Below are 6,851 nucleotides of genomic sequence, written 5' to 3'. Positions count from 1 at the left end.
TTTTATTGTATTTAGTTTTTTGTTGTTGTTATTGTTTTTTTTTTTTTTTTGAGACAGAGTCTCACTCTTGTTGCCAGGCTGGAATGGAGTGGCATACTCTCGGCTCACTGCAACCTCCGCCTCCCGGGTTCAAGCAATTCTTGTGCCTCAGCCTCCCAGTAGCTGGGATTACAAGCGCACACCACACACCCAGCTAATTTTTGTATTTTTAGTAGAGACGGGGCTTTCACCATGTTGGCCAGGCTGGTTTTGAACTCCCGACCTGAGGTGATCTTGGATTATAAGCATGAGCCACCGTATTTTTTTTTTTTTCTAACTTTAGCTGGGAGTCTTGTCATCAAAAATAAATACAGTTGCATGGAGCTCCTTAAGATCTGAACCAAACTAAAAATAGGAAGGCAGGGGCTAAAAAGTTATTTTAAGAACCCCCCAACCACAGTCACTTGTGGGCTGAGCGGGGAGCAGGAAGCATGTCTGGTGGCACCATCTTGGAGTAAGAAGCCATGGCTGGTGGCACTGATGGCTCACATGGAGCTGAACTTGAACATGACACCAGCGCTGGGTGAGGTGGGGAGGGGGTTGTGAGGAGGTGCTGCCGTCATTGCTGCAGCTCCTTCATTCTGTTGAGGGCACTGCCGGCACGGAACCACTCGATCTGTATCTTGTTGAAGGTGTGGTTCAGGAAGATGGTCTCCTGGGTCCCGTTGGGGTGCTTGATGATGTACTTCAGGGGCTTGCCAGGGGCAAGTCCTTCAGGCCCTGAAAGGTCAGCTTGTCCACAAGGCGAATCTTGCTGTAGTCAGCTGGGTCAGCAAAGGTCAGGGGCAGCAGGTTCTGCTTCTTCAGGTTGGTCTCATGCATCCTGGCAAAGCTCTTGGTGATGATGACCCAGCCCCTGAGGTGGCGAGGCTCCAGTGCTGCGTGCTCCTGCCTTAAGCCCTCACCGTAGTTCTCATCCCCCAGTTACCATGCACCTGATGCTATGATGCTTGTAGTAGCGGGCAGTGGCAGGGACAGGGCCAAACTCCTGGGTGACAGCATCACGCATGGAGTTGGCCTTGCCATTTTCAACGTTGATGGCACCAATGAGCAGGTTGTTGGAGATGTTTTCCAAGTGCCCACGGAACTTGAGCCAGGGGCCAGCAGCCGAGATGTGATCAGTGGTAGCCCTTGCAGGGGTGCTGGTAGGTGTCCTGTCCTGGGTCCAGCTCTGCTTGAGGAAGCTCATCTGCATCAGGAGCCTCCAACTTGAACTTCTTGCCATCCTTGCGTGTCAGGTAGTTGGTCTCTGGGTTGAACTTGAGGGTTCCCACAATGGCCAGGGCTGTGACAGTCTCTGGGGATGTGACGAAGGCGTGGGTCTCAGGGTTTGCGTCATTGCAGCCCGTGAAGTTCCTGTTGTAGGAGGCGACAGTTATGTTCTTCTGCTTCTTGATGTCCTTCCTGTCCCACTGGCCAATGCAGGGGCCACAAGCATTGGCCAGGACGATGCCGCCCACATCCCTCAAGGTCTGTGCTTAGCCGTCCCACTCAGTGGTGGTGCAGATCTGCTCAGAGCATGGAGTGATCGTGAACTGGGACTTGCACTTGAGGCCATGGGCTAGTGCCTGCTTGGCCACAGCTGCTGAGTGCCCCATATCTTCATAGCTTGAATTGGTGCAGCTGCCAATCAGACCCAGTCAGATGTCCAGAGGCCATCCTTCCTTCTCTGCCACCTTGCCCACTTCTGCCACAGGGGGAGCCAGGTCAGGGGTGAAGGGCCCATTGATGTGCGGCTTCAGTTCACTGAGGTTAACTTCAGTTAGTTGGTCATAATGGCAGCCAGGGTCAGGCACCAAGTGATCCTCGAATTCATCAGCTAGATCGGCTATGTCTGCCCGGCAGGTCTTGCTCAGGTACTACTTCATCCTGTGGTTATAAGGAAACACGGAAGTGGTGGCCCCAATTTCTGCACCCATGTTGCAGACTATCGCCATGCCAGTGCAGGAGACGGAGTCTACACCAGGCCCGTGGTATTCCACGATTGCACCTGTGCCACCTTTCACTGTGAGGATGCCTGCCACCTTCAGGATCATATCTTTGGGTGAAATCCAACCGGAGAGGGAGCCCATCAGCTTCATGCCAATCACCTTGGGGCGCTTCAGCTCCCAGGGGATCCCAGTCATGACACCCACAGTTCAGCACCCCCAACTCCAATGCAGATGCCCCCCAGGCTGCCACCACTGGGGGTATGGGAGTCAGTGTCAATCAGAAGAACCCCAAGGTATTCATAGTTTTCCAAAATAAGCTGGTGAGTGATTCCAGATCCAGGCTTCCAGAAGCCCCCGCCATATCTGACACTTGCATTTGCCAGGAAATTATAAACTTCGTGGTTGATGTCCTTGGCCCGGCGCAGGTCTTTTTCACTCCCGAGCTGGGCCTCGATCAGATGGTCATGGTGGATGGTGGACGGCACGGTCACCTTGGGAGCCTGCTGCTGATGAACTGCAGTGTGGCCATCTGGGCGGTTGCATCTTGCATGGCCACGCTGTCTGGCCACTGCTGCAGGTACATCTTGCCCCACTCGATTTCCTAGCTGGCGGGGTCATCCAGGTGTCCATACACAATCTTCTCAGAGAGGGTCAGAGGCCGGTTCAATCGTTTGCGAACAATGTTAATGTTCTTCTCTACCAGGTCATAGTGGATGTACTTGGACTCAAAGTGACTCGTCGCCACCTTGGCCTGTTGGCACAGGACTGAGGCCACATGGTACTGCTGCACACCCAGAGCTTTCTGCAGCCAGATCACCAGTAGGCTGTAGGGCGCCATTTTGTGCACTGACAAAGATGGGGTCGCGTCTGTGTTTGTTTTAAAAGAGAATATATTGTAACTACAAGGCCTGGAAAATGCAGTAAGAAAATGGGGTGAAGATGCTTCTAGCATCTGGAAGAGGGTAAATCTCTGGAATCAGGCAATCAGCCAACACTCACTCTGACTTCATCACCCTTCACCCTCTTTCAGGTGGATTTGCTGAGCTCTTCCCTGGCAGGCCAAACCCATGGGAGCAGATGGCACCTTGGGAGCTTGACCTCTTCCAGTTGTCAGGGCGTGGGAGTCGTTCTGCCACTCTTGTCTCACAGCAGGAGTACCTGAAGAGAACCCTGGCCCTTTTGTGGGGGTGTGGGGTGGTTAACTAGGCTTGTTCTTACAGAAAATAATGGGCTGATAGGGGAGATTGTCTTCTTCACAGTTTATGTCAGATGTAACCCTCTACTCTGTGAAAGATAACAGGTTTGGTAATTAGAGATGAAGGAATTTAATTGATTTCTAAAAGTATTTTTGGAACAGGTACTATATATCTGACAAAGACCTGAGAATACAGAACAGAGGGGAGAATAAGACATTGCTAGCAGAGTGATAGACTAGTCAAGCAGGTGAATAATTATCATCTCATATGATAAGAGCTATAGCAGACAGATGTGCAGGTACCATGGGGGCAGAGGTGAATGCCCGAGTCCACAGAACAGAGACAATGGAGAAAGAAGAGAAGAAAGCATCTGGACTGGAGATAATTTGACAATGTGGAAAGGACAGGGTTTTTAAAATTCATCAGATTAGGTGCAAATCCCTTTATCCAACTCTGTGTCCCCAGGAAAGTCACTTAACCCTTCTGAGTCCCTATTTAATCAATATGATATAAAGAGTATACTCACATCATAAGGTCATGATGAGGATTAGATGAGATCTTTTAGACTAGTCATCTCGGGCACTGCCTGGCCCATGGTCACTCCCCAGCAAATGATAGCTCAGTGGCTACAATTAAGGTCAAATTGGATTTTGTCATTTCAGTGGGGAAATGGAGCTGTGGGCTCCATTGAGTGGGATGTAAAGAAGCGAGAGATGACTCATCTCTCATTTGAACAATCAGGCAGATACTGAGGACAAGCACAATTAGGTTTGGAGAACAAAGGGTGAACATCAGTGTGGTTTGGAATCAGTTGCAGTTAACAAGCTGTGGGATGGCGTGGTAATCACGAAGGAGGAACAGGAAGGAGGTGCCAGTTGGACTGCCCCAAGGCAACTCTTGAGCCATCAGGACAGCTCAACACCTCCTCTGTTTTCATCGTTGTACTTCCTATTAGTCAAGCAGAGGACCGTTCTTTCCCATGATTCAGATTGTATCCTGCCTCATCTCCCTGAACTTTTTGAGGACAGCTATAGGCAGGCACAAGACCTGATTGACTCATTCCCTCAGTCTTTTTTTTTCAATTGGATAACTTTTTTTCAATTCAGTAAAGTAGGTAATTGAATTATCTTCTTTATGCCAAGTGCTGATCTAGGACCTGAAGGAACAATTGAATGGAATAGCTGAGTTCCCTGCTCAATAATCTTAAATATACTTGCATGTATTTAAATATTAGGCATCTCTATGCCCCTCCTTACTTGCAGACAGTTTAATTAGAATAGAGGATGACATTTTTCCCTCTTGTATGAATTCTAGATGCCTTTATGGCAACAAAACAAAAAACCATCTTGAAATGTTTTTTAGAAATATATTGTCCAATATTCTTGATTCAATAAGTATTTACTGGATGTGTATTATGACCATACATCCTTATCTTTCAGATGAGTAAAAGAATTTTAAGGGAGGTAGTATGGACCAAACGTTTATGTCCTCCCAAAATTTCTGTGTCTAAGCCCTAACCCCTAGTGGGGTTATATTTGAAGATAGGTCTTCTAAGAAAGTAATTAAGGTTAAAAGAGGACATGATGATGGGGCCCTGATCTGTTTGGATTACCATCCCATTTCCAAGTAGAAACACCAGAAATCTTGCTTCTTTCTCTGAATGCATGCACTCAGGAAAGGCCATATGAGCATGGAGCAAGAAACCAACCATCCCCCAGCCACAAAAACAGCTCTCACCAAGAACTGAATTGGCTGGCACCTTGATCTGGACTTTCTAGCCTCTGCAACTGTGAGAAAATACACTTCTGTTGTTTAAGCCACCTGGCCTATGATATGGCAGTCAGAGCTGACTAAGACTGAAGGGCCACTGTATCGGTTAGCTATTGCTATATAACCACTCCACAACTCAACCACTTAGACATTAATCATTTATGATTTGTAAAAACTCTGCAGGTTTGGGGTGGCTCACACCTGTAATCCCAGCACTTTGGGAGGCTGACGCAGGTGGGTCACCTGAGGTCAGGAGTTCGAGACCAGCCTGACCAACATGGGAAACCCTGTCTCTACTAAAAATACAAAAATTAGCTGGGTGTGGTGGTACATACCTGTAGTCCCAGCTACTCGGGAGGCTGAGGCAGGAGAATCGCTTGAACCTGGGAGGCAGAGGTTGCAGTGAGCCAAGATCACACCATTGTACCCCAGCCTGGGCAACAAGAGCGAAACTCCATCTAAAAAAAAAAAAAAAGAAAAAGTCTGCATGTTTGCCAGGGGTTGGCTGATCTGGGCTGGTTTCCACTGTGGTTGGGTTTAATCTATGTGTCTCTCATCCTTTTGCTGGGATCATCAGGGAAAGTCCTTCTCATAGCGATAGCACAGTTAAGGGAACAATGAAATGTGCACATGGTCTTGGAGCTGGCATATGATTACTTCTGTCTCATTCGATTGGACAAAGCAAATATTGTAACTGGAACATGGTTACTTTTTTATTGGCTAATGTAGGTCAAGTAGATGAGCCCAGAATCAGAACAGGAACATGCTGCCAAGTTTATTGACAAAGGTGTGAATACATGGAAGAAAATTGGGATCATTAAGGCAATCTAACACATCCAGGATTCAAATGCAGGTCTCCTTGGGCCCTAGCTAGGGTTATTTTCACCACAACAAATTACGTTTTGTTTTAATGTGAAACACATACACAGACATCATTGCTCTTAGCTATCTGAAGTGCTGAGCCTCAACAAAGCAGAAGACAGGCAAGGTGGCTATCACAGCCAACCCTTCCAGTCAGTGTGCTTTACCCCATTAAATCTCAATCATACCCTTATACATATTGTCCATTATCTATGCCTCGGGCTATCGCCCCTACACCATGACCAAGGTCATCCTACACTTTCAAACTTGGGGTCCTGAATTTTCCTAGTCTTCTTCCAATTTCATCAAAACCTGCTCTCAGGAGGCTTTGCTATAAGAAAAAAGCTGATCCCTGAATTCTGGTAACTTTTACTAAAACAAATAGCTACTGAGTATTTAATCTATATGTGGCTCTGTGCCTGGTGTTGGGCTGCTGGTCTTAGAAATGAATCATAGAACTAATTATTAAGGAGCATACACTCCAGAAGGAGAAATAATACATGCACATATTAATTGTTTTTATTCCCTGTGCAAAAAAAAAAAAAAAAATTGAATATAGTGCCAAGCATTATCCTAGAAAGGTGGATTACAATGATAAATCAGACAGAGCCACAGGCCCTACTCTGCCAGAGTTTAGAGTTTACTAAGGACCTGAGGTAGATCAGAGAATACCAGGAAAAGATGACATTTCTGTGAGTTGAGGAGAGCTAGGTGAAAAATCAGAGAAGGTATGGGGTATAAGACAGGTAACAGTTAAGTGGGTTCATGAAACACACACTCGGTTGTTTATAAGCAGTATTAGTCTTCTAGGAATGTGGTTAATAGAATGGTTGCTGGAGTTAATGGCTGGGTTTGAATCTTTGTCTTAATACTCAGAGGGAAGGCCATGGACAAGTTACTTAATCTCTTTGCTCAGTGGTGTGCTAGTAAATATGTAAGACCAGTTTTCCAAAAAGATAGAAAGAGAGAGAAAGGGAGAGAGGGAAGAAGAGAGGGAGGGAGGGAGAGAGGAAGGAAGGAAGGAAGGAAGGAAGGAAGGAAGGAAGGAAGGAAG

The 6,851-nt window shown here is 46.9% G+C and overlaps 1 pseudogene across 1 annotated transcript; it reads right to left on the bottom strand.

Annotated features, from left to right (window-relative positions):
• Positions 1 to 598: 598 nt before the first annotated feature.
• Positions 599 to 2,808, bottom strand: LOC105538938 (annotated as a pseudogene). The gene has a single exon (XR_001005985.1). The product of XR_001005985.1 is annotated as an aconitate hydratase, mitochondrial pseudogene (transcript).
• Positions 2,809 to 6,851: the final 4,043 nt, after the last annotated feature.

Source organism: Mandrillus leucophaeus, unplaced genomic scaffold (assembly GCF_000951045.1).
Source record: "Mandrillus leucophaeus isolate KB7577 unplaced genomic scaffold, Mleu.le_1.0 Scaffold2, whole genome shotgun sequence".
In the NCBI taxonomy this organism is placed as follows: Eukaryota; Metazoa; Chordata; class Mammalia; order Primates; family Cercopithecidae; genus Mandrillus; species Mandrillus leucophaeus.
The sequence above is the reverse complement of the archived record's forward strand: the minus strand, read 5'-3'. Positions and strand labels throughout refer to the sequence as shown.